The 23,354-nt window shown below is 36.8% G+C and overlaps 1 long non-coding RNA gene across 1 annotated transcript in view; it reads left to right on the top strand.

Annotated features, from left to right (window-relative positions):
- LOC113910048 overlaps nucleotides 1–23,354 on the top strand; it is a 251,587-nt gene that overhangs the window by 181,184 nt on the left and 47,049 nt on the right. The window contains exon 4 of the long non-coding RNA XR_003515890.1: nucleotides 1,338–1,472. This is a non-coding gene — a long non-coding RNA (uncharacterized LOC113910048). The remainder of the gene's footprint in view (nucleotides 1–1,337; nucleotides 1,473–23,354) is intronic.

Here is a 23,354-nt window from a genome sequence, read left to right as displayed (position 1 = left end):
ACTCTCACCTTTAATCACAAGGAGAATTATTCTTTAGTCACAAATACAGTGAATCTAAGCTTTTAGCTGAGCATTTAGTGGAACGTCTACCCAGTAAGCTTTGCTTATGTTGCAGACAGCTACCCTGAGGAGTGATTTGAATTTAAATGTGATTCCCTTATTAGTTTCTGCTAACTGCAAATATCCCAGGCACTTAATTAAGTGGCTGAGTAATGTATGAATGCTCACTTCTGCTTGTCATGCAGAACAAAGTGATGTATTTATATTCCATGCACAATATGAAATTTAATGACACGGGCAACAGTAATTTAGAAAACCTTTGTTTTTATTGTCCTTGTTTTTGCTTAAGCAATTTCTCCGCTTTGTCATAGTTTGGCCAGGACAGTGATATAAGACTTGGTCCAAATGTTAGCTGCTGGCAGGTGACATTTCCTAATAAACCAGAGGTTCTTCTATGCCCATCTAATGACTTAAAACGTTGTTTTTTTTTTTTTAACTATGTTATTTTGGCTTTTGTTCCTTACTATAATTTTTAATTTAATAGCAGAGTACAATTGTTTTATTTAGCTGTTTAACCACTGAGGCAAAAGGGAAAAGGTGGATTCTCCTAGGGTTTGATTGAATATATTGGGTTGCAAAGTAAACAAATAAAAAAGCAACCAGTACTGCTTTTCGAACAGTAGATTGTGGTGAACAAAAATATTGAGGCCACATCTGCTGAGTGTTTTAGAGGACCTTTTCATGTCTGTAGGTTTTCAAAAATTAATATACATATATTTTTTAATTTCAAGAATCCAAAAAGCCAACGCTTTTTTGTTTGGCATTCAAGGTCAGTCCCAAAACCAGGATCCCAGTTTCCCTCTATCCCAATTTGTCTGGGTCTCTCTCCCTTAAGCTCTCATAATTCTACAAATACCTCTAAGTTAAATGTTTATGTCTTGAGCTGTGCATATGTTTGTGCATTTGGACAGCTGTTTGACTTGTCAGATGGTGCTTCTGTGGTGCAAAGCAGAAGGAATTCGTGTCCTCTCAATTTCAGTTCCTTTGCTCTTCGTGTGGGGTTGGGAGGCTCCTTTAACTGGAGTCTCAGCTCTCTGTTCTGGAAATCCTAATCTCAATTGGTCGATTCTCTTTATTTAGACAATTTCATTTGTTTCTTAATGGACTTCTGTGGGTGATGAATTGGTCAAAGTTGCAGCATATTACTTTGTGGTATAAAATGTATTTTATATCCTGAATTCTGTACCACAAGAAAGCTACAGCGTTCATCTGAACTATAATTCCTGACTGTGTGGGGAACTGTGTGTAAATTATGTACTCCTGCTTTCCCATACCAGCATCATCTCATTCCTGTCAGCCCCAGCCACACTCTATCCAGGCTCACCCGAAGGAAAGCAGAATGACGTCGTCAGGCTGCCGGGAGAGCCGTTCCTGACACCTCACAGTTACTGACGGAGAAGCCCTACTATACGGTCAGTTCTTGGCAATGCTTTTTCTGGGTTTCTCACTAATCATAAACTATTCTGTGTAAAATGATTCTTACATTAGGCAAAATTCATAGTTCTGATTTGAACATATTTCAGTCTTTGCTGCTCTTCCCTTTATCAAACCCCCGATTTTAGGTGTGCTGACAAGTCACTGAGCATGGGAGTGGGAAAACACTGTAAAAGCAGCATAAATGCCAGGAGCTGTTCTGATCTCCTAATTTCTGTGCACCTGCATTTGATGGACTTTCTCTCCCTGGCTCTGAAATCAAATCTTCTGCCTCAGCCCTTTCAGGCACTGTGACCTCACCATATGCCCTTGACTGGAGAGAAGCCCAGGTTGGCTGCTTGTGAGCAGAGTCCACATATGTTGAGGGGAGGGACCCCGGAAGGCGGCTGACAATATTCCTTTAGCCAGCAATCCCTTCAGGGAAAAGAAAGGTGCTTCCTGTGCCTGCTTTTATGCCACAGACTATTCAAACTCCAGCTAAAGTGACCATGGCCAGTGACCCTCCAGCTATAGAGCTCAGCTGTGCATCTTATTCATCTTGGCAGAGAAATACCCTCCTCCTTTCTTTTCTTTCTTTTTATTTTTTTTCCCTTTGTATAAAGAGCAGTGTCTCTCAATATTCAACTAATCAGCAGTGACAAGCCCCGTTTGACTGCTCACTTCTCCAGTGAGGCTTCCAGCTTTTAGGCATCAAGATTAGTGAGGCTCTTTTCTGGGTGGACCAGTTTGTTTCTCAGTGACGTAAGAGCATTGCCTGGGGTGTGCACTGGGTAAGGCTTGTCAGTTAAGATATAATTTTGCCCTTTTGATGGATTTTCCAAATATTTACTACAAGCTAAAGAGACTAGAAATATATATGCCCCTCTGTCTCTCCTATCCACATTAGATTCTTTTTATTTGAACTTCTGAGCATACCATAAGAGGAGAGTATCAGGGTTGAAAAGATAGTTAAATGATCAGTCTATACATCCATCTGGTGCTTCAGTCCTAGCCATAGTACCTTTACCAATGTCATCTAGCCTAGGTATGAATGCTTTCAGAACCAGGAGACTCCTACTCTTCAAAAGCAGACACTTTTGTCTTTGGATAATTCTGTTAAATAGGGTGCCCCCTTCCCCTGTCCCCACACACAGACAAGCGCACTGAGCCCTTGCCACTAAATCACCTTTCTTCTTTCCTTGAATTGTGACCTCTGTGAGTCTAAGTTTCTTTTTTTTTAATGGTAAAAGTTCTGTTTATTTCCTCTAAACTTAATATAACCTTTAAATTTTTTTAACAAAAAGAAACACAGGATATGTTTTGGATTATTTTCTAAATACAATTGTTGTACCATCAGAATCAAGTAGTCATTTTCTTAAAATCACTTTATTAAGGTATGGTTAACATGTGAAAAGCTGTACCTGTTTAATGTATACAACTTGATGAGTTTGGGGATCTGTCATTACCATCAAGGTCATAGACATATCCATCACATTACAAAGTTTCCTACCATTCCCTTTATTATTATTGTTACTGGGGTTTTGTTTTTGTTTTTGTTTTAAAAGCCTAAGTTTTTTATCTATAATAAAGGGAGATGGTGATAGTACTACTTCATAGAGGGGATGATATAGAAAGGATGCCTTGCAAAGTGTCTTGCACATACATGGGATTTAATAAAAGCTAGTATTGCTAGTTATTATTATTGCTAGTATTACTTCCTATCCTATATTCAAACTGAGGGCCAGACTTTTTTTTTTAAGATTTTTAAGATTTTATTTATTTATTTGAGAGAGAGTGAGCACATGCATGAACAGGGAGAGGGATGAGGGTCTGAGGGGGAGGGGAACGGGAAGAGGAGGAAGGAGAGGGAAAAGGAGAGAATCTCAAGCAGACGCAGTGCTTAGTGTGGGCCCGACAGGGCCCTCCATCTCAGGATCCTGAGATCACAACCCTGAGATCAAGACCTGAGCAGAAATCAACAGTCAAGACACTTAACCAACTGAGCCACTTAGGTGCCCCGAGGGCCAAATGTTTATAAGTAGTGAAGCAAGGCCAGTCTCTTTTAATCTATGTCTAGGTATTTCTCAGATTGATGTGTATCAATTTAGTAAAATAATCTGGACATAATTTTTTTTTAATACTTAAGAGCGTAGCTAGTTTTACAGGCATCCAGATAATTTTTATCCATCTTTCTCATATGGTGATTTTGAGTTTTTCAATCTGCAATAAAGACTTACAAGTAAAGGTAGACTGTTAGTATTTGTTTTTCGTGGAACTAGATTATTAAGACTCACCTCTCTCTCTCTTTTTTTTAATCGAAGTATTTCTTTTATTAAGTTTCCTGTAGTATTTTCTAGGAAATTTTTCAAACAGATCTTCCTATTTTCCATTTTTAAAAATGGTAACTATATTATCCATCTCCATTTCTGTATAATCTTCAGTATTCTGTGGTCACCTATCATGCCAATAATTGTTTTGTAAGTACTGTCCTTACTCTGATAGGCATTCTTTAAGTTTCTCTTCCATGAATGTTATTTTAGGATTCTGATAGTTGAGAGTTGTTTAACTTGGCATTGTGAAATCATGAAAGGATAGCTATAACAATTTTATCCTAAGGCCTGGACTTTGTGTCTCTTTAGAACCTGAGATTCAGAGTGATTCAGTAAAATAAATGTTCAGAAATGGAAAAGGACACACACATTCAAGTACTCTGTGAAGTACATTAATTAGTTATTGGGATATAAAACAAAGTAAAGAAAATTTATTGAGCACTATGTGCCAGGTATTGTTTGAGCTCATTTCATAAACCTTATTTTATTTGCTTTTCCAAACAACCTCATGATGTACAGTGACATTACTGACTTTTCATACAGGAACAAACTGAAGTTCAGAGAGATTAAAGGAATTTGTCCAAGACACTTGTGTGAGTAAGTAGGTAGCAGAGTCTAAATTTAAACTAAGGTCTCACAGATTTTATTTGGCTCTTACAGACTTGAGAAAAGTGTATGCATCTTATAAATGAATCAATTACTACATACATGTGGAAATTTGATATTTCATAAATTAGTATCTGTAGTCAATTTCAATTTCATTTTTATTAAATGCTCTAGGGAGAAGCATACTGAATATATATATATATATATATATATATATATATATATATATATATGCCATATGTATACCATCAGTTTAGGAAAGTGGTTCTCTTTTCCTGGCTTTTCTGAGATAAAACTGGCTTGAGAAATTAAAATAGTCGTGATGGTAGTGGTGGTGATGGTGCTGGTGTTAAATATTTTAGAAGAAAACAAATTGCACCAGAGTGTACTAGTTTAAATTTACTTTCAGTTTACTGAAACCAACCAGACTAAACGTGGTAAAAAATAAGATTGGTTAGTGTTGTGCTGATTTATAAAATGAATGACATTAGTTTACCCTAAAGTCCATCTTCTTTGAAAAACTGTAGAGAACAGGTAAAATCAGGATTATGAATGCTATAGGACTAAGTACTGAAGGGATTTTGTCTAAGAAGACTGCACCTTCACTAATCTAAGCTTTCTGTTTATTGGAAAAAGAAAAATGTTAAAAGGCTGTCCTATCTGCTAGTTCAAGTGTACTTTATACTCCTGACAAGTTTCTGCAAAAATCTTACTAGTCACATGTTGGTTAAAGCTGGCAACCCTGCTTTTTTTTCCCTTTCTCAGTATGCAATGCAACATTCTCTATTTCTAGGAGCATCTTGGGTTATAATCCAACTGCCTGGTCTTACTATATGTGTGTGTGTGTTGTGTGTGTGTGTGTGTGTGTGTGTGTGTGTGTGTGTGTGTGTGTGTATCAGGCAGATATCTGACATCAGATACCAAATTGAAATTGAAAATGTATATCCTGCTTTAGGAAATTAGCATGACCCTAATGCATATGCGTATTTACATTTGATGATACAGGAATAACCTCATGTGGCTATAGAGTAAAAAGAAGTTGTTTTCTAAGATCTGGAAGGTGCTAAAAGAATTTTTTTAAAGATTTATTTTTTATTTATTTGGCGGGCAGAGGAACGAGGGGAGAGGGAGAGAGAATCTTAAGCAGAATCCCCACTGAGCACAGAGCCAGAGGTGAGGCTTAATCTCACAACACCGTGATCATGACCTGAGCCAAAATCAAGAATTGTATGCTTAATTGACTGAGCTACCCAGATGCCCCGGTGCTGATAATTTTTAAATGAGTTTAGTTTTTCTCCTTGCAAAGTAAATGTACATTTGGAGTTGTAAGTTTAGTCAAGTTCCAAAATAAAAGGCTCAATGTTGTTAAAAGATAAACTAAGGTACATTAAAATTTTAAGGGTTTCTTTGAGGAACCATCAATTCAAATCAGGTAGCACTAAACCAAAAGTGGTTAAGAGCACTCCTGGACAGGATCTAGGAAGAAGTTTTTATAGAACTGGTGAAAGCAAAGCAAGGAATTTATATAATTGGCTATAGTTAAAGTGATTGCCTGATTTGGGAAAACTAGGTGGCTGTTTGTGATTGGTTGTTTTTGAGTTTTATTTTCTCGCATTGACTCTGAGTCAGTTTTCTGTTTGCTTACGTAAGCTACCAAGGCATTAGAGCTACCCCAGTCTAATGGCCTTGTTTAATTTAATGGGGTGAGTCTCTGGGAAATAGAGAAGGAAAGCCTCATTGCTGCTGCTTATAATTTTCTTCGTTCGTTAATAAAAATAGTATGAGGCCAGGTGAGGAGCAAGATGGCGGAGGAGTAGGAGACCTGGACTTTGTCTAGTCTCAGGAATTCAGCTGAATAGGGATCAAACCATTCTGAACACCTACGAACTCAACAGGAGATCGAAGAAGAGAGTAGCAACAACTCTCTGAAGAGAGAAGCGACCACTTACTGGAAGGTAGGACGTGCAGAGAAGTGAATCCGAGGCGATATTCGGGAGGATAGACAGCGGGGGAGGGGGCCTCCCTCCGCCGCTTCTGGCAAGTGATAGAACCGCGGAGCACAAAATCGGACCTTTTAGAAGTTGGCTCGGCAGAGGGAAGTCGCTGCAGTGGCTAAGCGGGGGGTGGAATCCTCCCGGGACAGTGTGGTCTCAGGACCCTTGGGGTCACAGAAAGACTGGGGGTGCCTGAGTGCGGCAGAGCTCCCAGGTATCGGAGCGGGGAAGCCGGCTGCAGGGACGGCGCCGAGGCGCGGGCTCTCAGCTCGGGGTTGCCATAAACTGTGATCCGCGGCCCAGTCAGGCCACTGCTCCTCCAGCAGGGACCCAACAAGCGGCAGAGCCGGGGAGACTCCCCTTCCTCCTCGGGGAGGAGCGGCGGCATGGGAGCGCACCGGAGGGATCTGCTGGGTTTGGAGACTCCACACGGGGTCGGGTGCCAGAGATAGAAACGCTCGGTCACAGGCCGGGTGAGTATGCAGTGCAGCCAGAGACCAGGGAGACGGGAGTGACTGCTCTTCTCTGGGGGCGCACTGAGGAGCGGGGCCCCGAGTTCTCAGCTCCTCTGGGTGGAGATTGGGAGGCCACCATTTTCACCCTGATCCTCCAAAGCTGTACCGAGAGCTTGCAGGGAACAAAAGTTCCTGAGAGCAAACCCGAGCAGCTTGCTTAGCCAGGACCGACAAGGGCGGGGCAATCCCGCCTCCGGCAAGGACATTTGGGAACCATGGCAACAGGCCCCTCCCCCAGAAGATATGCAAGAACAGCCAGCAAGCCAAGACCAAGTTTACCGACAAGGAGAACGGGAGATCTCCAGCGCTAGGGGAATACTGCACATAGAATTCATGGCTTCTTTTTACTATGATTCGTTAGTTTTTCAAAGTTAATTTTTTTAACTGTTTTTTTTTTAATTTTTCTTTTTCCCTTTTTCAACCAACATCTTATCAATCCCTTTTTTAAAAAATTTTTTTATTTTTCATTTTTAGAGTCATATTTTATCCGTTCATAGTAGTTACCCTTATTTTTGGCATATATATATATATATATATAAGTTGTTCTCTCTTTAAAATTTTAAGGTACAGTTTCTTCTAACAGATCAAAATATACCCTAAATCACTAGTGTATGGCTTTGTTCTAGTCTCCTGCCTGATCACATTCTCTCCCTTCTTTTTTTTCAGTTTTCTTTTTTAAATCTTCTTTCTTTTTTCAAACAACTTCTTATCAATTCCTTTTATAAAATCTTTTATAATTTTTATCTTTAGAGTCATCTTCCATCCCTTCATTGTATCAACCCTTATTTTGTACATATATGTCTTTCTTCTTTTAAAATTTTAGGAGGCACTAACAGATCAAAATATGCCCAAAATCTAGTGTGTGGCACTGATCTATGCACTAGCCTGATCATATTTGATCATATTCTGTTTTTGTGTATTGTTCTGTTTTTGTTTTTATCTTTTTCTTTTTGTGTTTTTTTTTTTTCTCTTTCTTTTTCCTTTCTTTCCCTTTCTTTTCCCCTGGTTTCAGGTCTTTTCTGATTTCTATAGAGTATATTTGCTGGGGACGTTGTTAACCTGTTAGCATTTTGTTCTCACATTCATCTATTCTCCTCTGGACAAAAGGACCAGACGAAAAAAATCAACTCAGCAAAAAGGACCAGAAGTAGTACCGTCAGCCGGGGACCTACTCAATATGGACATTAGTATGATGTCAGACCTGGAGTTCAGAAACATGACTTTAAAGATACTAGCTAGGCTTGAAAAAAGCGTGGAAGTTATTAGAGAAACCCTTTCTGGAGAAATAAAAGAACTAAAATCTAACCAAGTCGAAACCAAAAAGGCTATTAATGAGGTGCAATCAAAAATGGGGGCACTAACTGCTAGGATAAATGAGGCAGAAGAGAGAATCAGCGATATAGAAGACCAAATGATGGAAAATAAAGAGACTGAGAAAAAAGAAAAACAACTACAGGATCACGAGGGCAGAATTCGAGAGATAAGCAATACGATAAGACAAAACAATATTAGAATAATTGGGATCCCAGAAGAAGAAGAAAGAGAGAGAGGGGCAGAAGGTATATTGGAGCAAATAATAGCAGAGAACTTCCCTAATGTGAGGAAGGAAACAGGCATCAAAATCCAGGAGGCACAGAAAACCCCTCTCAAAATCAATAAAAATAGGTCAACACCCCAACATCTAATAGTAAAACTTACGAGTCTCAGAGACAAAGAGAAAATCCTGAAAGCAGCTCAGGAGAGGAGATATGTAACCTACAATGGTAGTAACATTAGATTGGCAACAGACCTATCCACAGAGACCTGGCAGGCCAGAAAGGACTGGCATGATATCTTCAGAGCACTAAACGAGAAAAACATGCAGCGAAGGATACTATATCCAGCTAGGCTCTCATTGAAAATAGAAGGAGAGATAAAAAGCTTCCAGGACAAACAAAAAAATTAAGGAATTTGCAAACACAAAACCAGCCCTCCACGAAATATTGAAAGGGGTCCTCTAAGCAAAGAGAGAGCCTAAAAGCAGCATAGATTAGAAAGGAACACAGACAATATACAGTCACAGTCACCTTACAGTCAATACAATGGCACTAAATTCATACCTTTCAATAGTTACCCTGAATGTAAATGGGCTAAATGCCCCAATCAAAAGACACAGGCTATCAGATTGGAAAAAAAAACAAGACCCATCAATATGCTATCTGAAGGAAACTCATTTTAGACCCAAAGACACCCCCAGATTGAAAGTGAGGGGGTGGAAAACACTTTACCATGCTAATGGACACCAAAAGAAAGCTGGAGTGGCAATCCTTATATCAGAAAAATTAGATTTTAAAACAAAGACTGTAATAAGAGATGACGAAGGTCACTATATCCTACTTAAAGGGTCTATCCAACAAGAAGATCTAACAATTGTAAATATCTATGCCCCTAACATGGGAGCAGCTAATTATATAAGGCAATTAATAACCAAAGCAAAGAAACACATTGACAACAATACAATAATAGTGGGGGACTTTAACACCCCCCTGACTGAAATGGACAGATAATCTAAGCAAAAGATCAACAAGGAAATAAAGACTTTAAATGACACACTGGACCAAATGGACTTCACAGACATATTCAGAACATTCCATCCAAAAGCAACGGAATACACATTCTTCTCTAGTGCCCATGGAACATTCTCCAGAATTGATCACATCCTAGGTCACAAATCAGGTCTCAATCGGTACCAAAAGAGTGGGATCATTCCCTGCATATTTTCAGACCACAATGCTTTGAAACTAGAACTCAATCACAAGAGGAAAGTCGGAAAGAACTCAAATACATGGAGGCTAAAGAGCATCCTACTAAAGAATGAATGGGTCAACCAGGAAATTAAAGAAGAATTTAAAAAATTCATGGAAACCAATGAAAGTGAAAACACAACTGTTCAAAATCTTTGGGATACAGCAAAGACAGTCCTGAGAGGAAAGTATATAGCAATACAAGCCTTTCTCAAGAAACAAGAAAGGTCTCAAATACACAACCTAACCTTACACCTAAAGGAGCTGGAGAAAGAACAGCAAATAAAGCCTAAACCCAGCAGGAGAAGAGAAATAATAAAGATCAGAGCAGAAATCAATGAAATAGAAACCAAAAGAACAGTAGAACAGATCAACGAAACTAGGAGCTGGTTCTTTGAAAGAATTAACAAGATTGATAAACCCCTAGCCAGACTGATCAAAAAAAGAGAAATGACCCAAATCAACACAATCATGAATGAAAGAGGAGAGATCACAACCAACACCAAAGAAATACAAACAATTCTAAGAACATATTATGAGCAACTCTATGCCAGCAAATTAGATAACCTGGAAGAAATGGGTGCATTCCTAGAGATGTATCCTCTACCAAAATTGAACGAGGAAGAAATAGAAAACCTGAACAGACCTATAACCACTAAGGAAATTGAAGCAGTCATCAAAAGTCTCCCAACAAACAAAAGCCAGGCCAGATGCCTTCCCAGGGGAATTCTATCAGACATTTAAAGAAGAATTAATACCTATTCTCCTGAAACTGTTCCAAAAAATAGAAAGGGAAGGAAAACTTCCAAACTCCTTTTATGAGGCCACCATTACCTTGATCCCAAAACCAGAGAAAGACCCCATCAAAAAGGAGAATTACAGACCAATATCCTTGATGAACATGGATGCAAAAATTCTCAGCAAAATGCTAGCCAATAGGATCCAACAGTACATTAAAAGGATTATTCACCATGACCAAGTGGTATTTATCCCTGGGCTGCAAAGTTGGTTCAACATCTGCAAATCAATCAACGTGATACAATAATTAACAAAAGAAAGAACAAGAATCATATGATCCTCTCAATAGATGCAGAAAAAGCATTTGACAAAGTACAGCATCCTTTCTTGATCAAAACTCTTCGGAGTATAGGGATAGAGGGTACATACCTCAATATCATAAAAGCCATCTATGAAAAACCTACAGCCAATATCATTCTCAATGGGGAAAAGCTGAGAGCTTTTCCCCTAAGGTCAGGAAAGCAGCAGGGATGTCCACTATCACCACTGCTATTCAACATACTAATAGAAGTCCTAGCCACAGCAATCAGACAACAAAAAGAAATCAAAAACATCCAAATCGGCAAGGAGGAAGTCAAACTCTCACTCTTTGCAGATGATATGATACTGTATGTGGAAAACCCAAAAGACTCCACCCCAAAACTGCTAGAACTCATACACGAATTCAGTAAAGTAACAGGATATAAAATCAATGCACAGAAATCAGTGGCATTCCTATACACCAACAAGAAGACAGAAGAGAGACAAATCAAGGAGTCGATCCCATTTAAAACTGCACCCAAAACCATAAGATACCTAGGAATAAATTTAACCAAAGAGGCAAAGGATCTGTACTCCGAAAACTATAAAATACTCATGAAAGAAATTGAAGAAGACACAAAGAAGTGGAAGAACGTTCCATGCTCATGGATTGGTAGAACAAACATTGTGAAGATGTCAATGCTACCTAGAGCAATCTACACATTCAATGCAATCCCCATCAAAATACCATCCACTTTTTTCAAAGAAATGGAACAAATAATCCTAAAATTTGTATGGAACCAGAAGAGACCCCGAATAGCCAGAGGAATATTGAAAAAGAAAAGCAAAGCTGGTGGCATCACAATTCTGGACCTCTAGCTCTATTACAAAGCTGTCATCATCAAGACAGTATGGTACTGGCACAAAAACAGACACATCGATCAATGGAACAGAATAGAGAGCCCAGAAATGGACCCTCACCTCTATGGTCAACTCATCTTTGACAAAGGAGGAAAGAATGTCCAATGGAAAAAAGACAGTCTCTTCAACAAATGGTGTTGGGAAAATTGGACAGCCACATGCAGAAGAATGAAACTGGACCATTTCCTTACACCACACACAAAAATAGACTCCAAATGGTTTAAAGACCTAAACGTGAGACAGGAGTCCATCAAAATCCTAAAGGAGAACACAGGTAGCAACCTCTTCGACCTCAGCCGCAGCAACTTTTTCCTAGAAACATCGCCAAATGCAAGGGAAGCAAGGGCAAAAATGAACTATTGGGATTTCATCAAGATAAAAAGCAAGCAAAAGAAACAGTCCACAAAACCAAAAGACAACCGATAGAATGGGAGAAAATATTTGCAAATGATGTATCAGATAAAGGGCTAGTATCCAAAATCTATAAAGAACTTCTCAAACTCAACACCCAAAGAGCAAATAATCCAATCAAGAAAAGGCAGAAGACATGAACAGACATTTTTCCAAAGAAGACATCCAAATGGCCAACAGACGCATGAAAAAGTGCTCAACATCGCTCGGCATCAGGGAAATCCAAATCAAAACCTCAATGAGATACCACCTCACACCAGTCAGAATGGCTAAAATTAACAAGTCAGGAAACGACAAATGTTGGCGGGGATGTGGAGAAAGAGGAACCCTTCTACACTGTTGGTGGGAATGCAAGCTGTTGCAACCCCTCTGGGAAACAGTATGGAGGTTCCTCAAACAGTTGAAAATAGAGCTGCCATACAATCCAGCAATTGCACTACTGGGTATTTACCACAAAGATACAAATGTAGGGATCCGAAGGCGTACGTGCACCCCAATGTTTATAGCAGCAATGTCCACAATAGCCAAACTGTGGAAAGAGCCAAGATGTCAATCAACAGATGAATGGATAAAGAAGAAGTGGTATATATACACAATGGAATATTATGCAGCCATCAAAAGGAATGAGATCTTGCCTTTTGCAATGATGTGGATGGAACTGGAGGGTGTTATGCTGAGTGAAATAAGTCAATCAGAGAAAGACATGTATCATATGACCTCACTGATATGAGGAATTCTTAATCTCAGGAAACAAACTGTGTTTGCTGGAGTGGTGGGAGTTTGGAGGGATGGGGTGGCTGGGTGATAGACAGTGTTTAGGGTATGTACTATGGTGAGCGCTCTGAATTGTGCAGGACTGTTGAATCACAGATCTGTACTTCTGAAACAAATAACGCAACATATGTTAAGAAAAAAGATAAAGAAGAAGATAGCAGGAGGGAAGAATGAAGGGGAGTTAGTCAGAGGGTAGACGAACCATGAGAGACGATGGACTCTGAAAAACAAACTGAGGGTTCTAGAGGGGAGGAGGGTGGGGGGATGGGTTAGCCTGGTGATGGGTATTAAAGAGGGCACATTCTGCATGGAGCACTGGGTGTTATGCCCAAACAATGAATCATGGAACACTACATCAAAAACTAATGATGTAATGTATGGTGATTAACATAACAATAAAAATAATAAAAAAATAGTATGAGGCCAGTCAACCTATATATCTTATTGAACATGGTTCCTTCATAAGCATTTTGAATTTGCTTGAACTCTACTTTAACGGAAATAACATGGGACTGTCCTTGCTCCTGCCTCTGTCAAAACCCTAACCTCATGCTTCTAGGCCATGACCAAAGATCTAAGCCGAGGGCCAGTCTCTTCCAAATGGAATTTGGAGTTCTGATACCTGAGTTCATTGCCTGCTGTAATGTCTGCCAATCCTTACTGATCACCAGAAACACTTGTGAATCTTTAAATTACTCAGATTCTTATTTCTGCAGGTTTTAAAGAAGCATTTCAAGCAATTTTTGTGAGTAGCCACTTTTTCAACCACTAGTCTAGTCAGGGTTGGATAGTACCATTCCACTCTCTCGCTCTCACTTGCTCTTTCTCTCTCTTTTTTTTATCCATAAATATTTTTAAATACTTACTGCACACCAAGTACCATTATATAAAGACCAGTAATTTCTCTTCTGCCTTCAGAGAAATTACAGTCTCTCTTACCATGTGCGTTGTCATCTTCAGGAAGTTTCCATGCTGTCCTCCTGGATTAAGCTGCCTTAGAATGTGTCAAGAATTACCAATTAGACATAACACTTTTTATGTCAGTCAGGTCCCCAACATCCCAATTGTTATGTTACCAAAAACAAAACAAAAATTCTTTTGAATCTTTCCGAAGAGCTGTTTCCTAATCCTTTTTATCAGCTTTCTGGTTGTCTTCATGATCACCCTATATGCTACCAATGATTACAATGGCTCATAAGTAGATCCAATATGTATATTTATAATCCTGTTTTTAAAGTATGGTAGAGATCGACTAAACAACAAGAACAGTTTTAGTAAAAAGACTTTCCTTTCACTTATTTCATATCTGCTTTTTACTTATATACCATGGTTATCTTTTCCCAAAGTATTTCTAAGTTGTCCATTGTGTGCTTGAACTCGTTGTAAGCCAACACCCATTTCTCATACACCATACAGTAACTGTGATCATTACTATAATGTCCAGGAACTGGTAGGTACTCAATTAGGCATCTTGTTGATGTAGTTGATGAGTATATAGCATGTACAGTATGGATCACAGTACCTCAAATACGAAATACAGGTTATAGAATAGTAATAATAGTAATAATAAAGAACACTACATTTTATACTCACAATACATTTATAAAGTAGCCTCAGTACTCATATTATAGCTGGGCAAGTTGATTATCAACAAGTATTATCTTATTGACTCATGGCTGATAATTGCTGTCCTGGAGTTTGAACCTAGGTTTCAGGAATTCCAAAGTGATATATCATCTTGTCATAGGACGAACAGTATTGACAGCTATCTGTTTTTGGAGTTCTTGAATTCTTGTCAGCTTTTTAATACCTAGAATTACTTTCACAAGTCTTTGCATTTCATTGAAAAAAGAAAAAAAGAAGACAACCTAGGATCCAGCCATGTATCTACCTACTCTAACAAATGAAATAGTGATTTTATGAAGAAATAGGATAAATCATATAAAGATGGTGGATTCATTTTTTTCCTCATATTTAATGCTATTTATTTTATCACTCATTTCTTTATTTAAAAATATTTCTCAAGTTTTTACTATGTAGGATAAGCAATATTATACATGTAGGTTAAAAGATTACCTTTTCATGGGAAATAGGTGAACCTAAACTACTTTTCCTTATCTGCCCCTATACTTACTAGCAAATTATACTGGAAATGTTTAGCACTTACTTGACTTCCAGGTGCTGTATAGATAAAATACGCACATCTTCAGATCTGTGACCTCTTCTCAACTACCTTGTTAACTTTTCACGTAGTGAATAGATGCCTAAATATGTTTTAGTTTAATTAAAAATAGTAAAGAATAGCCAAAGAATATTTCTCTCTGAGAACTTTTAGAAAAGAGCAGCAGAGCTTTCTTCTTTTTTTAAATTAAGAGCAAACCTGCCTGCAAATAGGAGGGTAAATTAAAAGTTTTTCTGACATCTTTTCCAGCGCTGGTATTGTACTGTTGAATCTACCTATGATACGAATTCCTGAAACTCAACAGACAATCACACATAGAGGTCTGCCTGCAAATAGAGATAATAAACTTATGACATGACTATCCACTTTCTCTCAGGGTCAAATACAGACACACAAACATACTCACATTCTCTCTGTATATATCTACACACACTCTCCTCCCATACTGTAATTTGCAACACAGCTCTGCAAAGATTGAAGGAACTCACAGTCTAGGTAGATTTTATTGGAACATTTTGTGCATAGTTAAATGTTTCTTCTTAACCAATCAAAAACATCACAACATCCTCAGGAAGATACTTGTCTTAGAAAGCATTCATTTTTACTATTAATTAGTTGGCTACTCTGTCTTATTAAGGTGTGCCTGGCTATGACAAGACTGCTTGATACCTCATATAACTGTTTTCATTCCTGATGTAGAATACCAGGTATAATTTTGATCAGTTTTGTTCTTGTTAATTTACTGTCGCCCATGTTTGAGGGGTGGTATATTTGGCATGCCTTTAGAAATAAAACTGTGGTTCCCTAGAATTCATTTTACCCTGTAAGAACTGAAAGATTTCTGAATATTGACTTATAAAAACACAATTTTCCTTCTCCTTCCCTCTCTGTTTCTCCCTCCTTTCTTCTCTCCTTTTCTCACCTCCTCTCTCACTTGTCCCCCACTCCCCTATCTCCTCTTTCACTCTCTGTGTTATCTGTTCAGCCTTTCCTGCCTCTTAATTTTGAGTTCCTTGAAAGGTCAAAGACTTAACTAACAAAATTAGTTTATTTTGAGGGAGACTTTATAGGTCAATATTTGCTTCAATTTTGAAGTGTCAAGATTTCAAGATTATAATTAAAAGGACATTTCTATAATTATTAACTATCCCTCCCCAATTAAATAAAAATTAACACACATTTTTAATTTAAACAAAAAAATGACTTCATGATCAAAGACTGCTCCATTTTCTTTTCTTTTTTTAAAAAAGATTTTATTTATTTATTTGAGAGAGAGAGAGAGAGAGAGCACAAGCAAGGGGGGGGCAGAGGGAGAGGGAGTCCTCACTGAGTAGGGAGCCGGATGTGGGCCTCGATCCCAGGACCCTGCGATCATGACGTGAGCCAAAGCCACACTCAACTGACTGAGCCACCCAGGCACCCCAAGACTACTCCATTTTCATTCAAGTTTTCAAAAACACCTGTGGAAACTGAGGTTCTAAATTTTGTTTTCTGAGAATATATATACTTCTCATTTTCCTTGTCTAAAAATAACTTGGGAGTTAAAAATTAAGTTTTTCCATTCTCTGTTTTAGTATTTTAGAGAATTAAAATATAAACTTAAAGATTCCATTTTAAAAAGATTAGTTTTTTTTTTTACAATAATATGTTTACTTTATTTAGTTTACCTGTTTAATTCATTGCCCAAAGTTACTCATGTGGGGGTTGTCTAACTAGAATTCTTGTTTCTTGTTCTCCTAGAACTAAGAGTAGGAATGAAAAGCTTTCTCCCGGTAATTTCCCACTGGACATTTGAATTCTCATGAAGGAATATTCTATATTAATTTTCCTTTGGCTTAGAAATAGTTTAGTATAACTTTTTCTAAGCCCTCCAGACAAGGCAGTTTTCTCATACTATTTTCAATAATTGCTTTCCATAATTAAATTCATGTTTTTCTTCTTTTATGGATAGATTTTGTAATATATGAGGCAGCCTCCATAAATATTTATCACTTTTATTTCTGTTAGCAAACATGAACAAACACATGTGATTATGCTTCATTCTATTTTACCTCTTGTATTATCTGCATTTGTGCTTTTTCACGTACTATTTTACACATTTAATAGATGGCTTTTGGTTTTGTTTTATTTTTACTAAATTAAATCTAAATACCCTAATAGCCAGAACTATCTATGTTCATATATACCTACTCTAGAACAGTAAATATTGTCCTGTAGTCAGGTTGCTTTTCTCAATACTTCTCAAAACTGCAGCTGTATCTAGACCCAGGGCAGAAGCCTTTTGTCTCATCTGGCCATGTCATCTCATCCCCCAAAAGCACTTTTCAAGCCTTCCTCCTCTGAGAAGGCATCCCTTCCCATTCTGGTTCTCTTAGTGTCTCCTCCTCCTTTGAATCCCTTTTTCACTAGGACTCTGAGGCACAGATTTTAGTTATTTTGTACTGTTAGTGTAACTCTTCAAGTAGACAGTATGATTCTGAAGGACAGAATTTCTTACTATGCTTCTTTGATCAGAGAAGCAAGTGCAGTGGAATATAAATACACATATTGGTGGCGCGTACTACTTTTTAAAGTTCAGAAGAGTACATCATATTTCTAAATATACAGAGGTTTTTGGTATTTATGTTATGAAGATTATTTGGAATATAATTCCTTCAAGTTTATAAGATAGGAATAATTGGGCTATAGGGAAATTATTCATTAAAATTCCTTACTTTTTTGATACAGTCATACTTTAAAATACATATTTACTTACTGTTAAATTATATATTGAAATTTTATATTTTATTTCAGTACTCATATATCTGAATCACTTGTTATTTTAAGAAGTAGTTGTTTCCTGATGAGTCATTTTATATAAATAAAATTAAAACTTATCATATATCAACTGTACATTAAATATGTCCATAATATAATAAATCTTGAGAGTCTTTTTGACCTGGATTGGAGAGTTTGATGGAAAATGTTGAAATCCTATTATGACTGATGAAATACATACAATTATTTCTTCTGTCCCCTATTCATGCAAAACCACATCGTTTAAACTTCCCATTCTGTTCCATCAGTTGGAGCAGGGACATAGTTTCTGGGAAGTTTTAGTGTCATCTATGCTATATTAAGTGTACTGGAAAGATGCTAAATTAGAGCCTTTCTTAAGTTCTCTCAAACTCTGAAAGTTTCTTTAACCATTAGCAATTTCCCTGCAGTCACATAATATTCTCTATGTGTGCTAGTGCAAAATGAAAGGTAGTACACATTTAATTTCCCAATTACTTAAACCTTTGGATTCTAAGTTGTAATAACAGGAATACTCAAATTATTTTTAAAAGCAGTTGTTTTCTGAATCATCACATAACTCACTCCCCGGTCTCAGTTTATGTTAGCTATTATTATTCAAGTCATCTAGTTCTAAGCTGAGTGGTACCTATATTAAAGAGAAAGAAGATGATTATATAAGTGCAAACTTGCTTATCTTACTCAGACACCAAAGACAAGGAAGCCTTCCTTGCATGTATGGAATTTTTAACCTCTAAAAGTTCACTTTCCCAGATTTTTTTTATTTGTGAAGGTGATGTAGTATTGTGCAAAGATCATCTCCTTGAGATTGGGAGGTCTATTACTATGGCTTTGGCTACATACTAACCTTAAGCTCATAATCGAATCTTTTTAGACCACACCTTTGTAACTTAAAAAAAAAAAAAAAACCATTGTGTTAAAAAATAATATTTAGGGTCACTTTTAAAATTCTATCAGAGAACATGTGTTTAGTGACACTAAACTGATCTGTGGGAGATGGAAAATGTGTTTCTAAAATGTCTTCCTGCCGTTCGTTCTCTTCTGGTGATGCATTAAGAAAAATCTCATTTCCTTGAACAAGTTGGAAAAGGGGAAGAGCTGTACCTTGGTGCAGATGTATCTTGGTGTAGAATTGGAGTAGCTGGAGAGTACTAGGTAAAATATCCAGTCCAGGAGTTTGTGTATTTCATTGTCTATTTACAATTTCTATTCATTTTGTTGTGGCTGTATTGATGCTATCAACATACCTTGTAATTCAGCTCTCAAAGAGGATTGAAGAACTACATGTAACTTTTGAGTTAGCAGGCTCACTTCATTTATTCCTTTATGCAGATTATTTTTTATTGAGTGCCTTTCTGGAATCTGCCTGGCAATTTCTTAGCTTGTTCACTGATTAGCTTTCTTGTGTCAGACAAGTTATGTAACTTCTTTAACTCTATTTCCTCATTTTTTAAATAAAGATAATATTCTGAAGATTAAATGAGATGATATATTTATAAAGCTTTGAACCAGAAGATAGTGACCATTCAACAGATGCTAGAACTGCTAGCTCTTGCATAACTAAAGACCCTCTAAAACTTAACAATATTACAGAAAAAAATAATATATTAGCAAAATTAAAATAGAAGAAAACCTTGGGATGATGGCAGCTTTATATACTTATAAGTCGATGTTCTCTGTTCTGGAAAAAAGTCTCAACACTATATTGAAATGAATGGAAAATAATTTAATAGAAAAATAGGAAGGAAAACCATTCTAATGCACCCTCAGTTAAATTTATGCTGTACATAGCTTTATATCATTTATTTTAAGTAGGAAATTTTCTGTTTTTTATTCTGTTTTCCAATAGCAAACACATTAAGAGTAAAACATGAGTAGAATACATTTTAAATACAAAAAATATGAGAGGAAGTGAAGATAAATTATAACAACAGAAAGTTGGATTGTTGCCTGCTGTTGTGACAAAGTTCACTGAAATTTTCTGTAGACATTAAGCTTCTCTGGTATTGGATTTACAGGGTTATTAGTCAAAGGAACATCTCTGTTCATTTCCTGTTGACAGAATTTTTTCTTTTTATTATGGAAATTTTCTGTCACATAAATACGAAGAGAATAGTATAATGAACTTTCATATATACAATGTAATCAAATATTGATTTGTTAAAACATTAAGGAATTTCAGTATCATATTAACTCTTCACTCCAGAAACTCAATGTAGATCCAGATTTTAACAGTTTACCTGAGTAAAATCAACTAGTGACACCAGGCCAATATAAGTTTTAGTACATATTTTTATTATAGGAGATTCTCACAGTATAAGACATAAGTTGTTCTGAAATGTTTTGGGAATTACTATTTATTATTACTTGTTAATATTTATCATTAGACATCTCCTTATTAGTCAACAAAAGAGAATAAGTAAAAGACACAACAACTGAAGAGTTCTTAAATAGAAATTAGAGGATGAAAAAGCATATAGAGAAATATAAAAAAAATTCTGCTTTGGGAAGATGGAATTGATATAGTAAGTAGAACTGAAAATGCTGAACGTTGTATATTAAAAAACAAACAAACAAAACTGTAAGACACTGAAAGGTGGTGAGAAGAAGGAAGACTGGTTAGGGAACTTGAGATCCAGAATGAATTCTGTTTTCTTTTGCCCCATATATTCCCAGACCTGGAACAGAAGGAGTTGACAAATTGGAAATGCCAGTGGGTGCAGAAAAAAAAAAAAAAAGTGATCCAACAAAAGCCTGTTTTTTTCTAGCCAAAGGCCCATGAAAGGGATAGCTTAGAAAGACAGAGTTTTAGAAGATATCTGCTCTACTCCAACCAAACTCATAGAAAAACTATGGCCTCATCCCCCTCAACCCCATGCTATCAAAGGACTGATGGGAGCCTAGATTTCTAGACTCATGAGCCTTTAAGAAAGCATCCACTGGATATCCACAAAACCCAGCAATATAAAGGTGACCCCACTCAAGTGGGGTCAGAGGATGTCTCATAGTGAGTTAAACTTATACCATCACCCAGCACTAACAGGACCATCTCCACCATGGTGTGAGTGGTGTCAATGGAGATGACTTGGAGCTGTTCTGAGAGGGGAGTTTATGGCAAACATCCTCTGTATTTTTCAACTCCTAGAGATAGCTGATATTAGTTAATGCTTTGGCAATTTTCTTAGAAGTGTTACATAAGCATGATTATATGGAATTTACAAAATTATATGACCCTATTAAAAATAGATTTCTTATTACAAAGCAATCCATGTTCACTTGAGAATATTTGTAAAATAAGAAAAGATGCAAAGTAAAACACTGATCATGTAGAATTCCAATTCCCAATGATAGCATGCATATGTTGGTATATTTTAGTCATTTTATCTACATATCTTAATATGAAAATGGTAATTCTGTAAAAAGTAATTTAAAGCATAATTAGCACAATACCTCCAGGTTCTGGATGGATAATAACATGGAAAAAAATCCTAGGAAGAAATAATTTCTGCCACTGAGTGGTATATTAGTTTTTAACAATGATTCAGTTCATATATTATAAAATCACATATTTTAAAATGTGCCGAATATTTTTAAATTCTTTGGTTTTATTTGCCTTTATTTTTCTAGTTGAGGTCATTTATTTGAGATATTTCTTCTTTTTAATATAGGCATTTACTACTATAAATTTCTTCCCAAGTACTGATTTAGTGCCATTGCACAGATTTTATATGCTCAGCTTTTATTTTTACTCATTTGAATACACTTATTTACTTTAGAGTTCCTCTTTGACATGTAGATTATATAAAAATGGGTTATTTAGGTATGGATTTGCCAGAGATTTTTGTTACTTGAATCCATCTAAGCTGAGACTTGCTTTTGCTCCGGATATGATCTAGTTTTATATTTGGTATGCACTTGAAAACATACTGTGTTTTGCTGCTGTTGGGTCGTGTTTTATAATTGTCAATTAGTTCACTTTATGCTATTGAAGTCTTCTGTATTCTTACTGATTTCATGTCTACTCGTTCTATTAACTCTTAGAGAGAAGTATAGAAATGTCCAGTTACAATTGTGGATGTGTCTATTCCTCCTTAGAGTTTATCAGTTTTTGCTTCCTGCTTTTGAGACTTTGTTATTACATGCATAAAGGTTTATGATTCTTTTGTCATCTTAACAATTGTCTCCTTTGCATTATGAAATGCTCTTTTTTTATATCTGATAACATTCTTAGCTCTGAAATTTACTTAGTCTGCTATTAATATAGCTACCCTGGCTTTTTTTTTTTTTTTTTGATTAGTGATAGCTAGGTGTTATGGGCTGAATTGTAAATTAATATATTACACTGACACGTTCTATCAAATTCATATGCTAAAATTCCAAATCCCAGTAACTCAGAACATGACTTTATTTGGAGATGGGTCTTTAAAGAAGTAATTAAATTAAAATGAGGTCCCCTAACAAAGAAGAGTCTGCGGCTGGATGGCTTCCCAGGGGAATTCTACCAAACATTTAAAGAAGAACTAATACCTATTCTTCTGAAGCTGTTTCAAAAAATAGAAATGGGAGGAAAACTGCCTTGATCCCAAAACCTGACAAAGACCCTACCAAAAAGGCGAATTACAGACCAATATCCCTGATGAACATGGATGACAAATCTCACTGAGATACTAGCCAGTAGGATCCAACAATACATTAAAAGGATTATTCCCCATGTCCAAGTGGGATCTATTCGTGGGCTGCAAGGGTGGTTCAACATTCGCAAATCAATCAGTGTGATACATCACATTAATAAAAGAAAGGACAAGAACCATATGATCCTCCCAATTGATGCAGAAAAAGCATTTGACAAAATACAGCATCCTTTCCTGGTTAAAACTCTCCACAGTGTATGAATGGAGGGAACATACCTCAATAACATAAAAACCATCTACAAAAGTCCTACAGCTAATATCATTCTCAATGGGGGAAAACTGAGAGCTTTTCCCTGAAGATCAGGAACATGACAGGGTTGCCCACTCTCACCACTGTTGTTCAACATAGTACTAGAAATCCTACCCTCAGCAATCAAACAACAAAAAGAAAGAAAAGGCATTCAAACTGGCAAAGAAAAAGTCAAACTCTCACTCTTCGCAAATGATATGATACTTTATGTGGAAAAACCCAAAAGACTCCACCCCAAAATTGCTAGAACTCATACAAGAGTTCAGCGACATGGCAGGATATAAAATCAACACACAGATATCAGTTGCATTGCTATACACTAACAATGAGAAGAAAGAGAAATTAAGGAATCAATTCCATTTACAATTGCACCAAAAACCACAAGATACCTTGGAATAAACCTAACCAAAGAGGTAAAGGATTTGTACTCTAAAAGCTACAGAATGCTTATGAAAGAAATTGAGGAAGACACAAAGAAATGGAAAAACATTCCATGCTTGTGGATTGGAAGAATAAATATTGTTAAAATGTCTATGCTACCCAGAGCGGTCTACACATTCAATGCAATCCCTATCAAAATACCATCCACT

The sequence above is a fragment of the Zalophus californianus genome, chromosome 6 (assembly GCF_009762305.2).
Source record: "Zalophus californianus isolate mZalCal1 chromosome 6, mZalCal1.pri.v2, whole genome shotgun sequence".
NCBI classification, from domain to species: Eukaryota; Metazoa; Chordata; class Mammalia; order Carnivora; family Otariidae; genus Zalophus; species Zalophus californianus.
The sequence above is the reverse complement of the archived record's forward strand: the minus strand, read 5'-3'. Positions and strand labels throughout refer to the sequence as shown.